At 42.2% G+C, this 24,594-nt stretch overlaps 1 long non-coding RNA gene across 1 annotated transcript in view; it reads left to right on the forward strand.

Annotated features, from left to right (window-relative positions):
- Positions 1-23,292, forward strand: part of LOC129057559 (uncharacterized) — a 56,078-nt gene extending 32,786 nt beyond the window's left edge. Inside the window, exons 2-4 of the long non-coding RNA XR_008522185.1 lie at positions 1,259-1,372; positions 1,668-1,941; positions 23,098-23,292. This is a non-coding gene — a long non-coding RNA (uncharacterized LOC129057559). The remainder of the gene's footprint in view (positions 1-1,258; positions 1,373-1,667; positions 1,942-23,097) is intronic.
- Positions 23,293-24,594: the final 1,302 nt, after the last annotated feature.

The raw sequence follows: 24,594 nt of genomic DNA on the forward strand, positions 1-24,594 counted from the left end.
GGTGAAGCACAGATGATAGATGTCTACGCGATACCTCAGTCCAGATTAGCTCTGGAGCTGGGGTACTTGGCTTCAGGCTGGGGCAGTGAAAAGAGCTGGCAGTTGCAATGAGCTGAGAGTGTCTGCCAGCTGGAAGGCCTCTTTTTTGGTCAACATTTAGCTTAGCACTTCAGACATGGTCCAAGCAGCAAGGGGCACAAAGGGACCTCATCTCCACATTGCAGGCCCTGGGCTTTAAGGAAAGCCCAAGCATGGATTGTAGATGTCCCTCTGCATTCTCAATGCTCCTCCTGGGGGTGTGCTACACTCAGGAACTTGCTTTAGCTCTGTCCCTTTTCAATATCAGGTACATTTTGCAGGGTGAAAAAAGAACATTTAAAGCAGTCTTGCTTCTCCTCTTCTTGATCTTTCTCTGGAAGTAATCATAACAAAGCCTCATCATAATTCTAAAATTCAAGGTTTGGCTCAGCTTGGTAAGCCTGGGTTTGACTCGGCCACAAGTGTCATCCCCAAACTCAGCTCAGCTGTGGATTCCCACTGAGTTGTTCTTCCCCTCATCTTAATCTCAGCACTCTCTTGTGAAGGCTTTGTGGGAGAGGGGCACTTCTCTGAGTAGGCGCTTCTTGGAAAGCTGGAGTGACTCCATTTTTTCCTGGGGCGTTCTTGTTTCTTCTGTTTAGACAAGAAGAATCTGTCCTTCACTGTCCTCCCTTTCAACCCTTCCATTCTTTGAGCTGGAAACTTTCCTGACAAAGTAAAGATGGAGGTGACAAATCGTATTTGGGTCACATTCCTAGGTCTCCTCCTCTTGGCTACTCCTAGGCTAAGGAGTCTGGAAACCATCAAATGATTCAGAATGAGCTGAATGGGTTCTTCATTCTTCACATTTGGTGCCAGGGAGCAGAACAGTGGCTGATGCAAGAATTGAACACAGCAGGAGTTGAGCTTAAAAAAAAAAAAAAAAAAGATAAGAAATCGGCCATAGCTAAGGACTCCTACGAAAAGTATTTACAAAAAGCACTCAGTGGGGACCCATGCATGGCTGTAGATCTTTGGCTGCTGCTGGAGGCCAGGTAGAGCCGGACTCTGCCCACAGCACGTGCTCATTTGATACTTGCAGGATTCCCTCTCTGTTCCTAGGACCTATTGCTGTCCAGGGCCATTGAAAAGGAGTAATGAGGTTGGGCAATTGGGGAAGTTAGGACAGGCTCAGCAAAATCTTGGGAGGATGAACAAATGTCACTTATCACATCCACAGGTGACAAGCAGGCAGCCATGGGGAAAAGGCACCCATAGAACAGTGACTTGTACCATGCTGTTCTTCAGCATCTTCTGCTGGCTGTGTGTGCAGGGTGATGATGGCAGCCTACAGGTATGCCTTCGGGAGCAGGCAGCCTCCTGTCAATGGAGAAGGCTCACTGGGTCACTGTTGACTCCATTTTTCTTCATGAATCCTCCAGGCCTTGCCCCGCTACCCCCCACCTAACACCCCTTCAGTCCACTGATCTTCTCCAGGATCCTGCCTTATTCCACTCCCACCCAGTTTTAAATCTGGAGGACCATTATCTGGTTTCTCTGGGGGTGGGTGCTAAAGTCGGGTGGCCTGGTCTTCCCCACGCTCCTCCCAGTCAATCTTGAGCATAAACTCTCTGTCTTGTTTTCTTCAGGGCAGCTCCTTTGGATTGTCAAGAGCCTTTTCTTCTTTCAGCAAAACGCACCTTGCATAAATTTTTAAAAAAACTGGTCTTCAAAATTTTTGAATTTGGAATTTGGAAATGAACAAAAAAAATTGACTCTTTTCTCTTTGAAGTACCCTTTGAACAATTTTTAAATTTTGTATAAGTAAAATAACTTGTGGGGGTACAGTGCGGTTTTGAGACATGGAGATGTTGTGTAGTGATGAAGCCTCAGCTTTTAGGATAGCCATCACTCAAATTACCTGTAAGTAATTTCTCATCCCTCACCCCGCTCTCAGCCTTCCACCCTTCTGAGTGTCCAATGTCTATTGTTTGAACAATTTAATTCCCCAAATGACACAGATGTTTTGAAGGCAATAATTAAGACTGAGGAACTGTAAAAAAGAAAAGCACAAACATTGATATCTCAATATGTGATTATATTTCATTCTCATTGGTTCTTTGTGTGGCCAAATAATTTGGGAGCAGAAAACTGATATCTACAAATAATCTTTCTTTTTTATATATACTTTTATACATATTATATTATTTATAATATTTATTATATATAATTTATGTGTTATATTATATATAAATGTATATTATATATAAATAATATAGTGTATTATAATATATAATTTATATATTATATTATATATTATATAATAATGTGATTGAGATATTTTTTATATACCACTCAATTCACTTGTTTAAAGTGTATGAAACAGTGGTTTTTATCCTCTTCACAGAATTGCCACAATCTGTCCATACAAGTGGTTCTTTTGGAGAGTAGACACTGGAGCAATGGTGATGGATTTTGTTTTTGTTTTTGTTTTGAATTCTACAAAAAGTCCAATTCACACATGCTAAACTGCCCAGTGTAAAATGGAAAATGGAAGTACCAGGGTGTTTCCAGGACACCAGCACCACCTCTCCACCTTGCTTAGGGAAGAGGGAGCTTCCGTTCATCAATGAGCCCAGCCCTTGACATAGATTGCATTATGTAATCTTTCTAAGATGATTCACCCTACAGGGGAGAATATGATCCTCATTTTTCAGATGAGGTAACTGGGGTGATTCAAAGTCACCCAGCTAGTAGGTGGCAGAGTTGGAGATTTTAATGCAAGTCTGTGTGAATCTGAGGCCATTCCATCCAAAGCTCTTTCTCCTGCCTTAGACTGCCTCTGAGGACAAAAGATAGCATGGGAGTGTTTTAGAAAAGTTTCTCTGCTTTCACGGGCTTGAACTTCTCTACTATTCTGAGAGCCCCACAGTGGAAATCTATGCCAGCTGGGTGTTTTCAAAATGTTGTTTGAAATGAATGGTTTGTCTGAGATGGCCATCGGTTGAGACTCCAGAGATATGGAGAAGGCTTTCGTCATGGGCCTCCTCCAAAAGGAGCAGATGACATGGCCTAGTGTCTTGAGCCCAGATCATGAGACTCTGGAGAATGAATTCCTCTGGCATCATCCTGGTACTGCCTCAGTCCTGGTGACCCAGTAACCTGAGCAGAGGGGCAGTCTCCCAGGATTTGACCCTGGGACATCCTCATCCTGCATGGAGCAGAGCCAGGTGGAGACAGGCCTTCCCCCTAGTTAGCCCTCTGCCCTTGACCTCTCTTCTTCTTTTGACTTCTTGAACCCTTTTATGTATTTTCTTATGTCTTCCTACCTCCTTCTTTGGACTTGCTCTTGTTTTTTTTTTTTCTGTTCCAATAAAACCCTCACGGCAAAGATTTAAGTGACTGACAATACCTAGTGTTGGTAAGTGGATGGGAAAATCTCATTTACCATTGGTGGGAATTTAAAATGGTGCACTCTACTTGGAAGGCAATTAGTAATATCTGTGAAAAGCTTTTGGACTCAGACGTTTCAGTTCATGAAATTAATACTATGGAAATACTTGCACAAAGATATATGTACAAAGAGCTTTTTTTGAGACAGGGTCTCGTTGTTGCTCAGGCTGGAGCTCAGTGGTGCAACCACGACTCAGTGCAGCCTCAACCTCCCGGGCTCAAGCAATCCTCCCACGTCAGCCGCCCGAGAGGCTGAGAATAAAGGTGTGTGCCATCATTCCTGGCTAATTTTTTATTTTTTGTAGAGATGAGGTCTCACTATATTGCCCAGACTGGTCTCAAACAGTCCTGTCCTCAAGTGATTCTACTGCCTCAGCCTCAAGCAATCCTCCCACCTCTGCCTCCCAGAGTGCTGAGATTACAGGCAGGAGCCGTCGCACCCAGCCTCTTAGAGCTTTCTTTGTAAATCGGAAACCATCTAAACATCCACAGTAAGGAACTAGTTATGTAAACTGGTACATTGATATAAAGATACTTTGCAGCCATTAAAATGGTAGTGCTCTGTATATTTTCATAGAGACAGCCAAAGTTATTTATACATAAGCGGTTGAGAACAGTATGCACATTATAATAGTTGATATTTATTAGCAACTTACTATGCATCAGGCATTTGTGCTTTCATTTGTTGTCTTATTTAATTATCAAAGCAACCACATGAATATTATTATTGTTCCCATTTTCAGACAAGTCTTTACAAAAAATTTACAGATCTTGTCCCAATGCTGCACAGTTAATTAGTAGCCAAGCCAATATGAGAACATGGATCTGTCTCACTTCTAAGCTTTCCAGTGTAATCACATTTTTGTAGACAATATGATGATAATATGCATGGATGTTAGCACAAGTGAACAAAAATTTCCTTGGCGAACTGCCGTTTATCCTCCTAGATTCCTTGGATGTTTACTTTCTCTCTTTCCATTTCAGGCAGAGTCAGTCACCCCCTCTGAGGTTCTTCCAGAGCCACTTGTGAATATCCCAAATACCCCTCACCAACCTCCATCTTAAACATTAGCTTACGTGTTTGTCACCACTATTATTATGCTCTGTCCTTACCAGCTAGGTCTGGCTTATTTGGTTTTATAACCCCAGTGCCTGGCACAAAATAGATGGCCTCAGAACACTCACTGAAATCCTTAAAGGAGTTTAATACTCATTGAGCCAAGGGTCAGGGGGTCAGATTCAAGGTCAACATATCAGGGCCGATGGCCACTGCCGCTATTCTGGGGAAAGGACCTGCTGGGCAGACCAGGGAGCTAATCTCAGTTGCTTTTAGCATCACTGGAGCAGAGTTCTGAGCCCCAAAAGAAGCCTTCTACAGGGCCAGAGCAGATAGACTGGGAAGCTAGTGAACCTAAAGCTTTAGGACCCATGAAGGTCCTGTATTAATTTTGCATTTGTAATTTTGCAAATTTTATGTGAGAGAGGGCTCCCCCAGGCCTGATATGGTGGCTTATTCCTGTAATCTCAGCACTTTGGGAGGCCAAGGCAGGCGGACCACTTGAGCCCAGGAGTTTGAGACTGGACGGGGCAACATGGCAAAACTCTGTTTCTACAAAACATTCAAAAATAGCCGGTGTGGTTCTGTGCACCTGTAGTCCCAACTACCTGGGAAGCTGATCACCTAAGTCTGGGAGTTCAAGGCTCCAGTGAGCTGTGATCGCACCACTGTACTCCAGCCTGGGTGACAGAGTGAGACCCTATCTCAAAAAATAAAAAAATAAAAAAAAGAGAGGGCTCTCCCATAGGAGGTATAAGGTTCAAACTCCACAAAACGTGTGTCACTGCTCCATCCAGAACTTCTCTATCCCAGTCACAACTTCTCCCTCCTTGTTTCCTAAGGTGATCTTTTCTTAAAAGTCCCCTTAAATGTCACGTGTCAGCGTTCTGAGCATCCCTGTCATCAATCACCTTAATTGTCATCACTTGCACTTCAGTGCAAATCAAATGCAAATCAATTGCATTGAACATTGCAAATCAATGTTCCCCAGGAAGGTAGCTTGGGTGTCTTGGGCCTCTAGGTTGTTGAAATATTTTGGGAAGCCCAGGAGAAGCAGCATATTTATCTGTTATCAGACCTCAAGGGTCAACTGAAATGTCAACTGGTGTTGCACCAGGCTGCAATTGAACCTTCTCATGTGGGAACACTAGGCGCTTCGAGCTTATCAGAAGCCTGATTGGCAAATGCATTCATCTGTGATTAATTAGAACATGGAGAAACAACGCCATCTTAATAGGGTCATTAAAAATAAGTCATTTAATTGCTTGGACACCAAATCTTTCAAAAGCAAATGTAGGGGCCCTTGGAAATAAAAATGTTGGGAATTCCTCCTATAAACCTTTGCTCCGTAGATTGATTAGCCTCTCCAAAAGCAGAGCGGATCCTAAGGCCACAAGGGAGCAGCTCTGAGCACATGAGGTGAGATTCAGTAGAAAACACATCCACTCACAGCAGCTCTGTCCCTCCGGGTTCAGGGCTCCTGGAAGCCTCTCTTGGAGGGACACAAATGTTTTTCATTTAAGAAGTGATCATTGGCTGGGCGTGGTGGCTCACACCTGTAATCCCAGCACTTTGGGAGGCCGAGGTGGGTGGATCACCTGAGTTCAGGAGTTCAAGACCAGGCTGACCAACATGGCGAAACCCCATCTCTACTAAAAATACAAAATTAGCCAGGCGTAGAGGCAGGTGCCTGTAATCCCAGCTACTCGGGAGGCTGAAGCAGGAGAATCGCTTGAACCTGTGAGGTGGAGGTTGCAGTCAGCCAAGATTGTGCTATTGCACTCCAGCCTGGGCAACAAGAGCAAAACTCCATCTCAAAAAACAAAACAAAACAAAAAAGAAGTGATTATTTAGTGACTCCTGCACAACCTCTTTCTGCAGCCCCTGGACTCTGATTACACAGCCTGCCCCACGAGGTGGGAGAAGAAGCTGGCATGTGGCGTATGCTTTGAGAGTAGTTGATCTTTCTGAAAAATACCACATTTTAGCCAATCTGTCAGCTCCACATGATCTATTCTCAGAAAATGCTAACTGCCCAGAAGGAAAGAGCAAGAGAAGAAAAGGAGGGAGGCAAAGAGTAAAAGAGGAGAAAGGAAAGAGTGACAATGAAAAGCAAGTAAGAAGAGTGAAGGGAGGAAAGAGAAAGATAGAAGAAGAGCGAGTTGGATGGCAAAAGGGAGAGAGTGTGAGTAGCGACCCTGAAAAACAACAGTCTATGATGAGATATGGCCACAGTACGAATGATGTATTTTAGAAACCTTCAGGAAAGAAAAACAGGTACTTTTCCCACAAATGTAATGAAGACTCCTCCTTAGCCCGGGTGTCTCAAGCTCCTCCCCAAGCCCCAGTGCAGCATCCCTTCCTTCCCAGAACCCACTTCACCAACGTATGCTGTTAGTTTCTGCCACCTAATCTAGGGAGTCCTATGAGGTAATGGGTCTTTCAGGATCGTGATGGGATCTTGCAAACCCAAAACAACACATAGTGGGACAATTGCTCAAGTGACTCCTGACATAGCACCACCTGGGGTAATCACAGGCCAGCTGCTGAACGGCTGTGCCCAAGCACTCAGTGCCAGAGGTGGAGTGGAGCTGCGATTCAAGATAAGGAGGAGCCTCCCAGGCAATGAGAGCGGCAGCAAACCCAGCACAGCTTCAGTCCAGGCTCTTGCGCTGGCTTTCCTTTGTCTTTCTGGTTTTATTATAAATATACTCATATAAAAATAAGTACCACTCCACTTTTTATAACACTTTATAATTTAAGCATTTCCTGTGCATTCTCTCGTTTGATCCCTTTGCATTTAAAATTGTTTAAAAATTAGCTAAGTGTTCAATGTTTTTATAATTTTCCTCACTCAACCCACATATTTTCCACAAACATTACTTGTCTATCACTTCCCTATACCTGCAACACATGTAACAACAACAAAAAATCTTTTCACCTTTTTTCCCTGTCTTTTCTAAAGCAGGCTTTCCTCCTCTGGCCAGTTCTCGTGACACTGTAATTGCAGGTTTTTGCAATTTCACTTTCCTGTCTACATCTCCAGGATTGTAATCTTTTGTTCCCTTTTCCACTTACCTCTGACAAAAGGTTTGATCTTTGCACTTGTGGCTTGACTCTTTACCGCCTCCTTCCACATTAGCTTAGCCAGCTGTCACCAGGTTCTTTCAGGACCAGAGGACAATTAGAGGCACAAAGATAAAGTGTTGGCTAATCACCTCTGCCTTATTTCCCACTCACTGCAGCTGCTTTTCTGCTCCTCGATATTATTATTATTCTCACTTTGGAGAAAGAGTCTCGCTCTGTTGCCCAGGCTGGAGTGTGATGCATGACTTCAGCTCACTGCAACCCCACCTCCTGGGTTCAAGTGATTCTCCTGCTTCAGCCTCCCCAGTAGCTGGGATTACAGGCACGCACCACCACACTTGGCTAATTTTTGTATTTTTAGTAGAGACAGGGTTTCACCATGTTTAAATTGGTCTTGAACTCCTGACCTCAGGTGATCCATCTTCCTAAGCCTCCCAAAGTGCTGGGATTATAGGCGTGATCCACTGCGCCCAGCCTATTATTATTATTATTTGAGATGGAGTCTCGCTCGGTTACCCAGGCTGGAGTGCAGTGGCATGGTCTCGGCTCACTGTGACCTCTGCCTCCTGGGTTCAGGTGATTCTCTCACTTCAGCCTCCTGAGTAGCTGGGATTGCAGGCATGCACCACCATGCCTGCCCAGCTAATTCTTTTGTATTTTTAGTAGAGATGGAGTTTCACCATGTTGGCCAGGGTGGTCTCAAACTTCTGACCTCAAGTCATCCACCCGCCTCGGCCTCCCAAAGTGCTAGGATTACAGGTGTGAGCTACCACGTCCGGCTCAATATTATGTTGTCTTGAATTCAGCTCTTTAATTATTAGCTGGGAAATCTTGGGGAAGTTATTTAATCTCTTTGAGCTTCAGTTCCCTGATTCCCAGTAAAATCAGGATACTAGTAGAACCGAAAGTAGGCTTGTGGTAAGACTTAAAGAGATAGTGATGCATAGAGCCTCGTGCCTGGTATGGGGTGGGTGCCTATCAATGTCAGTTCCTAATCTCTTCAGTGCACTTTCACATCTTTCTAACTAACTAGGAACACAGCATTATTGGAAAACCACTTGGCTGTGAAATCACTAGACCTATGTTTAATTCCAGCTTTTGCCTCTTTGGACTAGACCTTCATTCTAGTCTCAAGTAGCACATGCATAAAATGGGGATAATAAACATCTTCTGTATTCACCCACCAAGATAGTTGTAAGGATCAAATGGAAGGTGTGTAAAAATGCCTCTGAAATTCGAAGGTAACATTCCGACACAATTCTTAGTGATAAGACATTCTCTGGGACAGTACTGGGTTGACCCACTTCCTTTTTATTTTCCTTTTACTTCGTAAGGAGCCTTTTAAGATTTTTGGTAACATTAAAATAAACATATTATAAAAAGTATTATCTTAACCTTGTAAGTATACAGTTCAGTAGTATTAAGTACATCCACATTGTTGTGCAATCTTTGGAACTTTTTCCATCCTGAAAAACTTACAAGGATTTAAAAACTTCCTTTTCTCTAGAACACCAGCATCTACTGTGTAAGGCTTCACAGTATTTCGCTTTTGCAATTTCCTTCTTAAGCCCTCTGAGGAAAGGTGGGTCATTGAGCCTGTATTGAGACAGCCAGCCCAGGAATATTTTAAAGTTAAATCCTGGAGATGGGCCCATGGGTTGCCCCTGTGCCATCTGGAACCTGTTTTCTCCTCAGTGAAACTCTCCCTTCCTGATACCTTTGCAATGGTAGAGTCAGAATTTGGCTTCCAGTGGTACCTACTTTTCTTTCCACTATACAAGCAATTCATCACAACCCTAAGATGGCTTAAATGGCTCATGCTGGCCCTCTTCCTCTTCCTTCTTTAGCAGGAAAAAGGGCATCCTCCTAGGGAACAGCCTCTCTCTCAGGCTGAACTCATCCTCCTCTTTGGGGCCATAGCACCACTAGAAGGACCCTGACTATATTCTATAAAAGAAAACCTCTGCCAGCAAATGTTGCTTCAAATGTCTTGTTTTCTTGGATTAATTCTAAATGACCCTTTAAAAATATTTCCTTTCTTTTTAGCTTTTTACTTCTTTCTACCTCTTTTTCAAAGTGAAATCCTGGGCTCTTAGAATACAACTCCTGTTTTGTTAGAGAAACTTTATCACAGGATAGTAAAGGCAGATGCTGAGCAGTCGAATGATCTGAGCTTGGATTCTGTATGACCTTGAGTAAAGTTACTCCCTGGGCCTCAATTTTCTAATCTTTAGGATAGGTATAAGAATATCAACCATTTTTGCCACTGAGAATTTTTGTGAGGATATAGCAACAAAGAATAAAGGGCAAGGAATTTCCTCCCAGAAAGCAGACCTAGAGCCTGCCTGCCAGATTGATTGGCTTTACTGCCAGGGCAGAAACTTCTCTTTTTTTTGTGACCAGCAGGATTTGATAGGTCTGTGGTCCCATGTGCATTTCCCATTTTTTCTTTTTCTTGAGTTGAGTTGGAGTTTTTATGTGGTTTTCTGGTTTCTCTCTCACCTTTGTGTATCAGAGGCATTAGGGCAGATAAGCTGTCTTTTCGACTTACGGACCATGGTCATGAGAAGCACATGCAGACCTGACAGGGAGTTCGCACAGTAGCCAGTGATCCTGGACTTTGGATGGGACAAGACTTTGGTTTTCTTCATCGGTGATGATAGCATGAGAATATACACAGGAATAGGAATGCCCATGGATGCCTAGGAGTCAGAAGAACAACTGTGGTAGATAACATTCAATAGCCCATCAATATCCATTCTCCTCTTGTGCCTTTCCAATGCAGATGTGAAAGTACAGTTTTGTTTTGTTTTGAGACGGAGTTTTACTCTTGTTGCCCAAGCTGTAGTGCAATGGCACGATCTCGGCTCACTGCAACTTCTGTCTCCTGGGTTCAAGCGATTCTCCTGCCTCAGCCTCTGGAGTAGCTGGGATTACAGGCAGGAACCACCACACCTGGCTAATTTTTTGTATTTTTAGTAGAGACGGGGTTTCACCATGTGAGCCAGGCTGGTCTTGAACTCCTGACCTCAGGTGATCCACCAGCCTTGGCCTTCCAAAGTGCTGGGATTACAGGAGGGAGCCACCGTGCCTGGCCTGTGAAAGTACAGTTCTAGATCTCCCAGCTTCCTGGCTGCTGGGTGTGACTGTGTCATGCAGTTCTGACCAATGAAATGCAGGTGCAAATACCCTGGGGAGTCTTAGCTTCCTGAGTAAAAGCCCAAAGCCTTGTAAGGAGACAGTCCTTCACTTCTTCACCTTTTCCCTTCTTCCTGCGTTGAACATGGATGAAAGCTAGAAGTAGGGCAGCCACCTTGCAACCACGAGGCAAAAAGCAAGAAGATGAAAGCCAGCAGGCCACCCCTCCAGGGAGGGAGAGGAAGTCTTGAGTCCCCAGTGGGAAGACTTAGCCATGGCTCCCACTGACTGGCTACTTCTCTTTCTGAAATGTGAACCCCCTGTTAGTTTAAGCCATAGTTGGGCTTTCTTTTATTTTGTGGTGGATTGCAATCCTAGCTTGTACAAGAGCAGGCACATTAAAATTTAAAAAATTACTAAATTCTATCCCCTGAGAATGGGGTCCCCCAAAAGCACTTAGGTGGGTGTGCAAGAGGCGTTGGCTGCTTGAGGAGTGAAACTTAGGTGATTCTGGGACTGAAATAGAGAGCAATCTTTTCAACCTGGGGCTGTGAGGTTTAGAAGAGGCTGAGAAGTTTGTCTCTTGTGCAAGAGTTCATTTGAAGACAAGCCACTCCTTGGAAGATGGTTGATGGGACTCTTTGGAGGCTCAGCCCAAGACATGAGTGTAGAACAATGGATCCGCAGAGCAGCACTGAGACTGAACCAACTCCTGAATGTACTTCAGGCAAATTTAACTAGGTGGGGTTGAAATGTACGTAATAGCAGCATACTGCCTTCTCACTAGACTCTGACAGCCACACCAGTTTAAGCCTTAGTTACCCATTTAAACTTGAAGAGTTTCACAAACTCTCTCTCTGTTTTTATTTTAGGTTCTATTTGAAAATGGTCAACTGTCTTTCTCTGCACAAACAGGAAAATTATACTCATTTTTGGTAGTTATTGTATTTTGAGTGTTTGAGAATAGGGTTGGGTTTATTTTTCCCAGTTATTGCTAGTCTTTGTTTTAGGTTCCATTTGAAAAGGGTCTATTGTTTTTCTCCGCATAAATAGGAAAATTCATGCTCTGAGGAGAGGCGTGGTGCTGCTAATGGCCCTCCCAGGTGAGGAAGTACAGAGAGTTTCACTGAGCTGGAGCAGAGAAGTTTTGAAAACTCAAAGATGGGAAAGCTGCAGAGATTCTGTGTCCACCTAAGTTTTCACAAGCTCTCCCTCCTCGAGCGATTGATTTCCTTCCCAGCATCCCTGCATTGTTTTAAATTAACACCACTTCACTGTACCAGTTGATCATTGAACTATTTTTTTTTTTTTTGTACTTTGCTACGTTTGTAGGAAATCATGTGGTCCAGTGGGGTCTGGAGGTCTACTGTGAGGTCTCAGCAGTAAAGTTACAGGGCTCAAGAGCATGGCCCCTTTCATTAGCCTTGTGGCACTGCTCTCTTGAGCAGCGATGTCTGTTGTGACCATCTGCAGAGTGGCTCTCTAGGAGGAAGACTACCTTTTGGACCTCTCTCCGTTATGTCCCATACTCTGTCTTTCTTTTTGTCTTCTGTTATTAATAGCTATTATTGTTTTTCTTGATTAACCTTTGCTTTCTTTACTCATTCCATGAATTCCATGAGTAAGGTTTATGGAGACTTTCCTCATTTGTTCTTTGATTTTTACTATTTCTGCTCCATTTTCTTCACCTTTATAGGGGAAAAGATGCTCTGCATTGATCACTCCTGCAAAAGGGGAGAGCTATTTTTGTTATTTAAAGTCCTTGGCTTGGTGCCTCCTTTTGAGTATTTTTAATGTAGTTTTAACATGTCCTACTTCTTCGTGGCATTTTGAAAGGGGAGAGTCTCCTTTCCCCTTAATGATTCCTATTATAGTTTTAATTTCTTCCGATTTCAGTAGGAATTTGCATATTCCCTATTTGATCTTGCCAAGTTTCCAAGATTTTGAGAATTCCATTTCGATCAGGAAAGAGAATCTTGGTCATCACCCCACTCCCATGAACCATGTGTCTTTGGGTCACTTAGCTCTGTGTACCTCAGTTTTTCCACTTACATCATAAACATACTTTCCCTATAGGCAAAGTGCTGGATAAGATAATTTCTCAAGCATCTCTACTGCTTTAACACCAGGACTCAATGATCAGAAAAGGGATGGCTTTTGTTTTGTAACAAACCTCCAGTTCATACATATCCTGTGCCTCTTAGTAGCCCATTTCTCTCTCCTTTTGGTAAGTTTATGTCACATTATTGGGATTAAAAAAAAGAAAAACAGAAGGCTGGGCGCGGTGGCTCACGCCTGTAATCCCAGCACTTTGGGAGGCCGAGTCGGGCGGATCACGAGGTCAGGAGATCGAGACCATCCTGGCTAACACGGTGAAACCCCGTCCCTAGTAAAAATACAAAAAATTAGCCGGGCGAGGTGGCGGGTGTCTGTAGTCCCAGCTATGCGGGAGGCTGAGGCAGGAGAATGGCGTGAACCCTGGGGGGCGGAGCCTGCAGTGAGCCGAGATCGCGCCACTGCACTCCAGCCTGGGTGAAAGAGCGAGACTCCGTCTCAAAAAAAAAAAAAAAAAAGAAAAACAACCTGTGCAGCACTTCACAATTTCAAATACTTTTCATATGCATTATCTAGATTGGTTCCATTGCTCACACATGTAACTAGCAAGCCCTGACTCCTGCATCCTTAAAATTTGCCACATAAAATAAGATCATGCTATGCTTCCTGTCTATCACTTCAGTTCATCCCATAACATTGTATCAGGAACTCATTGCAAAGTTAACATATGTAGCTTTATCTTTTTCCTTTTAATGGCTATATAATATTCAACTTTATGAATATGTATGTATATATACATATATGTATATTCAACTTTATGGATATGTGTGTATATATACATATAAGTATATTCAACTCTATAAATATGTATGTATAAATAATATATGTATATGTATGTATATATGTATGTATATACACACATAGAATACATATGTGTATATATACTTACATGTATATTCAGCTTTATGGATATGTGTGTATGTATACATATATGTATATTCAACTTTACATATATACCTATTCATAAAAGAGAATATTATATAGCCATTAAAAAGAAAAAGGTAAAACTACACGTGTTAACTTTGCAGTGGGTTCCTGATACAATGTTATGGGAGAAAGTGGAGTGACAGACAGGAAGCATAGCATGATTCATTTATTGATGATTTGTTCTCCTATGTACCTATCTATATAATCATTCTCCTATGTAGATATAATCGTTCTCCTATCAATGAGATAATTAGGTTGCTTTCAGTTTTTTCTTATAAATGGTACTGCAATGAACATTCTTGCACATATATATATATTCATGCAATTATTTCTGTAGCATATTCTCAGAGGTAGTATTGCTGGCTTCTAGGATTTGCTCACTCATAGTTTAATAGCAATGAATCCTAAATCCTTTCATCCATATGTTACTTTTCATTTTTAACATCTGTCCCTCTTCCCCATAATGACTGAATTCCTCTCTCTACCTTTAAAATATGACATTGCTCTAAAATATTTACATTTTTACTTTGATGCAGAAATTCTATTTCTGGAAATTTATCTTACAGATATAATTAAGGATAAGTACAAAGATTAGCTATATTTATTATTAATATTAAAATAATATAAGCAGTAGTAACATTACTATCATTTTAAATATTACAGTATTATGATGACACTATGTAAATCTATAAGTATATATTACTTGATAATATTATTATTACTTGACAATGTTGTCATTATTACTATGTACCTATTATATTCCAGGCATTGTATAAAGTATTTTAAATATATTATTTTACTTAATTCTAACAATAGGTTTTGGTGTAGGTACTATTATTAAAACCCATTGCCATGGATTAGGAAACAGAGGCTTAAAGAGATTAACTTTCCCGGAGATATACAGTCAATATATAGGAAACCTGGGGACTGAACTGAGATAGTTTGGCAGCAGAACACATAGGTTTAGCCACTGCACTAACTCCATATATATATGTAAGTGAACCCAGTTCCTTCTATGTGCATGGAAGAGTTAGGAGAGCGTTTGGAAGATTGTCTTTGGGTTCATAGGTTTTTGAGAATATTTTTAATTATCTTTTTGTCTTATTTCTTCTGATTTTTTTCTATAATGAAAACATGTTACTTTTTAATAATAAATTAAAGCAAAGGCTTTTAAAATAATAAGAAGGAGGTCCAGTTTGACCAGTGAGTTTTTTTACATATTGCAGAAAGACTTTTTTTTTTTTTTTTTTTTGGGATGGAGTCTCACTCTGTCACCCAGGCTGGAGTGCAGTGGCTCAATCTCGGCTCACTGCAAGCTCCACCTCCCGGGTTCACGCCATTCTCCTGCCTCAGCCTACCGAGTAGCTGGGACTACGGGTGCCTGCCACCATGCCAGGCTAATTTTTTGCATTTTTTTAGTAGAGACGGGGTTTCACCATGTTAGCCAGGATGGTCTCGATCTCCTGACCTCATGATTCACCCACCTCGGCCTCCCAAAGTGCTGGGATTACAGGCGTGAGCCACCGTGCCTGGCCTGCAGAAAGACATTTGATTATTGAAATTGTTTTGAATTCTTCTGAAATTTATTTTACATATTTGATATTTTAGCGTGTTTCAGATTTTATCCATAAATTTACATAAAATAATCAGCTTTTGGGGGGGAAGTCATGAATATTTGCAAATTCATTCTTTTACTTTTTCCTGTTTCTCTTTCACCTTTGTTCATCTTCCCACCAACATCCCACTGCTTTTGAAAATTCACATTCCTTTCTGGACTTTATTGTTATTTATGAGATGTTGGGCTCTGACATACCTTTGGACTATCAACCCTGTCTCCTGACCCTGCAGAGTTCTATGGAACCCTTTTATTCCCTTGTTAGGAAGTTAATTTTAACAACTTTACATATTTAGCTAGGGCTTTACAGTTTAAAAGTGCTTTCACGTGCATAATCTTATTTGATTTCCCCAAATTTTCCTTTATAGGAAGCAGGGATAACCTTATTAACCCCATTTTACAGAAGAGAAAACAGAGCTTTACTAAGTTTCCCTTCACCAAGGTTACACAGCTAGCAAGTGCAATGCTGAGCGCAAAACCCAGACCTCTGCATTCCAAGTCCAGTGGTCCTTCCTTCCATTCTTTCATACCACCTCTGAACAGTTATCAAAGGCCACCAGATAGAGAACAACTATTCCCCAGATCGAAAGACTTCTATCTTAAATGGGTGAGCAGATCCTTTTAATATCCAAAATGGGACCCAGGCAGTGAAACCAATCAAGGTAGCATTGGGTTAGAAGGCCAGCCTTTTCCCAGACATGGAGCAGGCACAGAGCTATCCATGGTACTGAGATCGCCTGCCCTGAGCCTCTGCTGACCACTGCAACCACCGCCCATCTGACTTGTTCTTTACTTGTCCACTACTGCATAACTTACTCTTTTGAATCTCACTAACTGTTCTGTCTCGTGTGACTTCTCTTTTTTCCTTGGTTATTATTTCAGCGGGTTTCAAGATCAGTGGTGTCTCTTGGTCCAAAGTTAGACGTGTGCTCTATAAAAACTTTCCCCTGCTTGACTGCCATCCTTAAAGCAAACAGTAAACTCAGCTCCTTGAGAAATAATGACTTTCTCTATTCATCCTCAGCCTTGAAAAATGAAAATCAACCCACAGTTTTTCTTTCTAGCCTTCTGCATACTTATGCCCTTGTTCCCCGTGTATCTGGCTTAAGTCCTGCTTTACCAGTACTTTGTTAACATCTTTTTTCCTTCAAGTCTTTTTTCCCCCTCTTATCTTTGCCTTCTTTGTCTCTTTCTTGTTTCTTGGGCTATATGCAATACATTATTTCTATTGCCACTTACCTATTTCTGAGTTTTTTTATTCCAGCAATAGTTAACAAATATGTTTCTTAGCTTTGATTTGTCTTAGTTTCTCTGCCTCAGGGTTTCTCAAAGAATGTCTCAGAGTATATATGAATCAAAATCCCCCATGGCATTTAAATTTCTGGATTCCATCTCTGAGCAGTTCTTCTGGCTTTGACTGGGGCCCCTTTCCATCTGATTTCCCTTCTTATGGACTTGCAGACTCCTGTTCCAATGAAGCATTGGCCAGCACATGAGAAAGTGGATCTGAGCTGTGCCTCTCCAAACCCTCACATTATCATTCCTATCAGCGTCTATTCCTGCTCCATAGCTCTCTGCTTCCCACTGGACCGCGTGTGGTTTGGGACTGTCATATGGTCTCCTATCTAGGCCCTCCAGCTCCTCCTACCCTCCTCTTCATCTTCCACCTCAACCCTACTTTTTCTTTTTTTCTCTTTTTGGATAGCCTGCTTGAATTTCTCCAGTATTTCCTATTGCTCTAGTATCTAGCTTGAATAGCCCTGGTAGTCCTATAGTATTTTCTTACTCTTCTCTTTTTTCTCATTTCTTGGGGGAAACATGTGCTTTCATCTCAGGAGGTGCCATTTATAAGGTAAAGCTGGTCTGGCTCTTATGATAAAATTGTGGGGAAAGCAAAATATGTATCATAATTTCTTTTTACAGATAAGGAAACTGAGATCTGGAAAACTTAAAGTTCAAGATCACTGACAGAGGTGATACTAGAATCCTGATCTGAAGACTTTTATATAGCAATTTAGTTCCACAAATACTTCTTGAGTTTCTACTCTATGCAAGGCACTGAATCAGGCACTAGAGAAGCAATATGGAGAAAAATTTCCCTTTGTGGTTTTATGAAGCTTCCAGGAGTCATCAGGAAGTTAAGAGATGCCCAAATAACACAGCACCAGGAGCTGTGTTCAATGCTTCAAGCTCTAATACATTTATGTATGAAATATAATGAGATCCAAGAGGAAGGAGGGAATGCCTGAATGCTTTTAACTAAGGGGTAGAGAGAGATGGCACAAAGATGAATTACTGGGCATGTGAAGTTTGAGATGGGCATCAGAAAATGTGTAAAATTTCCAGTGGAAATACACTGCATGTTTGGAGAAAACCCTAGGGATTTCAGGCTTCAGGGCTGAGATATTTGAAAAGTAAGTAGGTTTAGGAAGATAACTTGGGCTGGCTGCATCATACAAAGACTTTAATGTCAAGCTAATTTGGAGGTGGGTGATGTCTAAAACTCTTATCATTACACACCATTGCCTTCACACGTGCATGGGATAAATGCAGAATCCTAAGTATCACTTTATAAATAATAGCACAAATTCAGGCACAATGGAGAATGCACCAAAATGACAAGACCAGCACAGGAACTCCAGAGCAAGGTGGTGGCAGCACTTCTGAACATCAAATGGGGAACCAACCCCCAGAGTTGCTCTGGAGAGGACAATCCTTTCTCTCATAAAGCTGACATCTGCTACTCAGGGCTTGTATTGGCTCCCCCTGAGTGTTCTACACCTGAAATATAACATTTACGGCTGCATCTTGAGGTCTTTGTCGTGTCTTTCACATTGTGGTAACAGTGAATAAAAATTCCCATAAATATTTTAAGCCACTTGGGCAACCAAATGGGGGAGTGTGGAGTAAGGCAACATTTAAATACAAAGCGAAGAACTGACTTTTCTAAAGGATATATTGAGCAGTGTGTGGCTAAAAATAGCCACCTGTTCCAGGTCAGATCCCAAATTGAAGAGCTCTTCAAATACCAGATTCAAAAAGCATCTGTCACCAGTAGCCATGGCAACAGCCATCCCTGAACAAATGTGGAGAGATGTTTTTGGAATAGACTGGGAAAGGAAGTGGCCATGACAGTCTCTGCAGAAGGGGCGAGCCCTTCTGCTCCCTTCCTAGTTGAAGCCTCATCTTTCTTTCCCTTGTCCCAGCCCTTCTAATTTTCTATAGTCATTGGTTCTTGTTTTCTTCAAAGAAACAGTTTGTAGAGTTGGTTAGTGCCTATTTAATGGGCTGGACAGGGAGAGGAGATGGGAGGTAGGATCGGACATCCCACTGGCACTACAGAGATGGGATGGGAGGCCAGGCTGCTTGAGGGGGTAGGGGAAGGATGGGAACTTCTGAAGAAGGGGGTGGTGTGTGCTGTATTATTTTGCTGTTCTCATGTTTTCCTTGTCAATGATCCTCTTAAAATGTATTTGTCACTTCATGTTGGCAGTATTAAATCCTGTACATCTGGGGTTTTTGTTTTGTTTTGTTTTGTTTTAATTGTTTTTTATTCTTTGTAAACTCCTTGAGGGCAGGGAGTCCTCTTCCTGGTTTTCCCCATTGCACTGAGAAACTCCTCCAATCTGTCATAGTGTTGCTTGCATGACACAGCACCATGGAATCTTCTTAGGGCTCGGAATGCCTACCCGAAAGCTGTATTTAGCCTCCCACCTGTCAACTCCTGGAGTCCCCAATTTCGATAAGTGGTTGAAATGTGTTAAGTAGTTGTGTTGTCCTTGAAGACATTTGTAATCTATGAATGAGATGACTCCAAATTAATGTGCACAATAAGCTCTCTTCAGTGTATGAATAAATGTAAATGAATAAAGATGCTTGTGATGAACTTGGTGATGAGGGCAGTTATGTGAGGATTAAAGAAAAACCAGAATCTTCTGAGTGTGTTCTCCATATGGTTTAATAAGGAAGACATCTGGCCACTGGAGAAAGAAGACTGAGAGCAGACTTCTTGTCCCGAGAGGGGTCAGCTAGATTTTCTAAAGACAAAGTCAAGAATTCTTGGGCATTCGTGAGATCTTCACTGGATGAAATCTGAACATTATCTGGGTTTCTTTAGGAAGAGCTCTTCTTAAGCACATTGTTCTAGATCTTGGCTATTTCCATGGTATTCTCCTCATTTTTCTTGCTTACCTGATGAAGAAAGTAATCTATTTATTAAGCGCCTACACCCATGTGTCCTTCACGGTGCATAAAGTCCTAGGCTTACCAGGGGCATGGGACCATTCGCTCATTCATTCATTCATTCATTCATTCATTCAACAAATCTGTCCTGAAGGCTACTGTGTGCCAGGCATTGTGCTGGGTGCTACAGAGTCTCTGTCCCATGGACCTTACGTTTGGATAAGAACAGGAAATTTTTATTGTTATAATGGTTCTTGATGATGATGATGATAACCATCCCAGCTACAGCGCAGGCAGTTCTGGTTAGTGCATAAGTGTATTAACTATGTTCTTTATTTTCTGTATTCTTGATGCTCTGGCATGTGGAGCCTTGCTGATCCTGGAGAGACTGTTCCTCCAGAGCTAGCTAATTCCTAGATACAGCACAGCTTTTATATGCAAACCAACCAATCCAGACCCCATAACCTGCCAACGCCTCCTTTATGGAGCTCTCAGTTTGAGCTACCATCCCCCTGTGATAATCACCCCGGTCTTAGGAACCAGGCAACTGGGGGGCAGTCCCTCCACCCTGAGACCCCATGGAAACTATTTCAACTAGCCAATCCTAAACTTGCCTAGCTTGCTTACCCTGCCTCACCCATTCCTTCATGCAAAACTACAATAAAGCAGGCCAGGGGCAGTGGCTCACACCTGTAATCCCAGCACTTTGGGAGGCCGACGCAGGCAGATCACAAGGTCAGGAGTTTGAGACCAGCCTGATCAACGTGGTGAAACCCAGTCTCTACTGAAAAAAAAAAAAAAAAAAAAAAAATTAGGCAAGCGTGGTGGTGTGCACCTTTAATCCCAGTTACTCAGGAGGCTGAGGCAAGAGAATCACTTGAACCTGGGAGGTGGAGGTTGCAGTAAGCCGAGATCGTGCCACTGCACTCCAACCTGGTCAACAAAGCGAGACTCTGTCTCAAAAAAAAAGAAGCTACAATAAAGCTCTTGTCCATGCTTTCCCCTCACTTCCTTTGCCTTCTGACCAATGCTGCTGCTTCCTCATGTGACTCTGCATGGCCTCTCACGACCCTTCCTCTTGGGAACTGTGAGTAACAACATATCTTTTCAATGGCAGTCATCTTCTGATCTTTTGGCCTAATAATAATAATAATACAGATGCTTCTCAACTTATGATGTGGTTATGTCCCAATAGACCCATTGTAAGTTGAAAATATCATAAATAGAAAATGCATTTAATGCACTTAACCTACTGAACCTCATAGCCTAGCCTAGCCTACCTGAAATGTGCTCAGAACACTTACACCAGCCTACAGTAGGGCAGTAACACTGAACCTATTTTATAATAAAGTGGTGAATATCTCATGTAATTTATTGAATACTGTATTGAAAGGGAAAACGAGAATGGTTGGATGGGTACTCGAAGTACAGTTTCTACTGAAAGTGAATCGCTTTTGTACCATTGTAAAGTAAAAAAGTTTAGTCAAGCCATTGTAAGTTGGGGAGCATCGGTAATACTGATAACTACATTTTAAAACAATAGGAGCTCAAGCTCTAGAGTCAGATCTCCTGGATTCAAGCTTATCGCCACCATTTACTGGTTATGGAGCATAGCCTTAGTTTTTCGTCTCTGAAATAGAAACCACAATATCTAACTCATTGGGCTGTTAGGAGGATTGAATAATATAATTCATATAAAGCACTTAAAGTAACTGCCATAGGTAAATGCTAAATAAATGTGAGATCTCTCTCTTTCTCTGTCTAGGAAACAGAATGTGAGGCCCATGCCTTTTAAAAATTATTTATTTATTTTTTGGAAACAGGGTCTTGCTCTGTCGTTCAGGCTGGAGTGCAGTGGTGTGATCACAGCCCATTGCAGCCTTGACCTCCTGGGCTCAAGTGATCCTCTCATTTCAGCCTCCTAAGTAGATGTAACTACAGATGCTCACCACCATGTCAAGCTAATTTTTAAAAATTTTAAATTTTTCATAGAGATAGGGTCCTGCTATCTTGCCCAGGCTGGTCTCAAATGCATGGCCTCAAGTGATCCTCCTGAGTTGGCCCCCCAAAGTGCTGGGATTATAGGCACAAGCCACCACATCTGGCTAGCCCATGCCTTTTTGAAGCCTATAATCAAATGGAATTTTCTAGAATTTTCTAAGAGTCCTCATATTCATGATCTTATTTTGTACTTACAGCTCTTTGTAGGGTGGTGGCAGGTGGTAACTGTGTTTTATAGACAAGGAAATTGGGACTAAAAGAGTACTAGCTAGAAAATGGAAGAGGCTGGATTGGGATGCAGCTCTCCTGACATTTCATTCTTTCTACCTGGCTTTTCTACTGAGAAGCCAGAAGTGGAGAGGATAAGGATTTGGCAATCAGATAGAACAGGCTTAAAAGCCAGCTCTGCCACTTATTAACCTTGCACACACTAAGAAAAGTTGGAGATCTCTAAGCTTTCATTTTCTCAACTGCTGAAAAGGAAAATAATTTTTCATACATTACCTAATTGAGGTAAAAAAGGATTTTAATCAAAGCTGGTTACAGTATGGCAAAATAAGCACTCATATGTGGTGAACACTGTCATTCTCTTATAAGGAATATCTCAAATACAGAAAAAGCTTTATGCACAGGGTTGTTCATCACAATACTATCTAAAAAACACAGTTTGGAAAAAACAACGTGTTCAATAGCAGGAAAATAGAAAAATAAATTGTAGTACAGTCACACAATCGGGTAATATATAGCCATTAAAAATGACATTTACAAAGTTTATAACACACTGCGTTTACTGTTAGATCAATAAATCATGCCTTGTCTTCCTCTTTGAGGTTGTTTCATTTTAATCGAAGTTACACATGGATTAAAAAAACAAATAGTTCAACAACGCTTGTTAAGAAAAACAATAGTTCCCCTAGTCACCTGTCTCCAGACGCAACAATAGTCTTTAATTCCTTCTGCTGAATATTTGGTTTTTTCTTTTATCTATCTAAAATAATAAGATTTTATTGTTACTTCTTGATTTTTTTGACACCCAGAAAAAGGGACCAGAAAGAGAGCAGGTCTCTGCCTCTGTCCTTTTCTCGATTTTCATAATGGAGTGAATCGATCAGCAATGCTGGAAGAATCTCTCCCACAGTGTCCCACATGTGTTCCCTAGGAGTGGAACACATATTCTCTCTCCACCATATAAAATGTACAAGGAAGAGAGAAGCATTTTTCTCCTAAGCTTTGAAGCGTATGAAGTAGCATAGGAGAGATGTTTCTGGTCTAATATTGAGTAGGAAAGGTAGCCAATGTGATTTCAATTAGGCTCACATGGGTAAAGGGCCAGGAGGAAACCAGCAACTGCTGTATTAGCAGTGATTCCTAGCGGGTAGAATTATAGGTAATCTTTTACTCCCCACCACCACTCCATATTTCTATAATAATCATTCCGTTATTTTATCATAGATAAAATATTTAGTTCTAAAAAGCTGATGAAAATCCTGTTTACTTTCCACAGTTGTTGTAAGGCCACACCGACAAAGAGCCTACTACACATCAATTAGATACCCCAGATGTGGCAGCTTCCTTTCCTCCTTCGGCCCTGACCATCCCTGTAGCCTCTGCTCCTTGTAGAATGGTGATGAGGTGAACATGTGCAGTTGGATCCAGGAGTGAATCATCAGGGTGCTATTGAACTGACATTGGTATTTGATTCTGCAGCAGTGTCGCATTAGAGAACCTGCAAAGACATTAGAATCCATCATGAGGGTGGCCAGACCAGAGCTGGGCACAGCTAACAGGAAATCTCAGCCTCCCACACCCAGGGCCACTCCTACCTACTGATGAGCCAGTCCTACACCGACCCAGCTGGGAAGAAAAAAAAATGGGTCCTGGGCAGGTGCGGTGGCTCATGCCTGTAATCCCAGCACTTTGGGAGGCTGGGGCGGGTGGATCACCTGAGGTCAGGAGTTCAAGACCATCCTGGCCAACATTGTGAAACTCCGTTTAACAATACAAAAATTAGCCAGGCATGGTGGTGCGTGCCTGTAGTCCCAGCTACTCGGGAGGCTGAGGCAGGAGAATTGCTTGAACCTGGGAGGTGGAAGCTGCATTGAGCCGAGATCACGCCACTGCACTCCAGCCTGGGCGAAAGAGTGAGACTCCATCTCAAACAAACAAACAAAACAAACCAACAAACAAACAAAACTGGTCCTGGCAGAAGAACTGTGGAGGCAGGTGAAGGGCTGAGGCTTGTGGGGACAGAGATGGCTGAGAGGGGGTTGCACCAGAAGGGGTATGGAAGAAGGTAATACTAAGGAAGCTAAGTCTCCCAGTTTAGGCTCCCCCAGAAGCAAACTCTGAAGCAAGGATTCAAGAGCAAGTAGTTGATTTGGCAAGTGCAGGGGCATGGGGAAGTGGAACAGGGATGGGAAAACCAATAAAGAATTTATACCTATTGGCTCAGTGTAACTTAGTAGCGCCCTAGGTTATCAAGCAGTTACTCCTGTGTGCAACCGGAGCATAATCGTACGGGGAAATTCTGAGAAATGACATAAAAGACATACCTCACAGCCATCCCATCTTAGGGGTGCAGTTGCCAGGCTATTTGTATACATATCCCTTTCATCGATGGGTGAAGGCTGCTCCCAGGAGATGTCAATTCCCTGCCATTACAGCCTGGTTTGCACTTGGATAGAAAAGCTTTCTGTGGTTTCTCAAACCCTCCTCAAGTGAATAGAGGCAGCTCCTGGCAGTTGGAAAACTGGAGGAACACACTGAATTGGTAAGGCCTGAGGGTGGGGCCCTGCTACTTACCCACCCCTGGGTTGAGGGTATGGTATCATTTCCCAGCTGGTGGGTCAGTAAAAGTTAGTTATCTTTGTAGAGTGGCCATGTAATTTATTATCAGAACTATGACACTTTTAAAAGTGAAGGGGACACTATTAACAATTATGCTGGGACAACAGGTATGAATGAGTATGGTTCCAGGCATGCCATGTGGACGGTCACTCCA

Source organism: Pongo abelii, chromosome 12, assembly GCF_028885655.2.
Source record: "Pongo abelii isolate AG06213 chromosome 12, NHGRI_mPonAbe1-v2.0_pri, whole genome shotgun sequence".
NCBI classification, from domain to species: Eukaryota; Metazoa; Chordata; class Mammalia; order Primates; family Hominidae; genus Pongo; species Pongo abelii.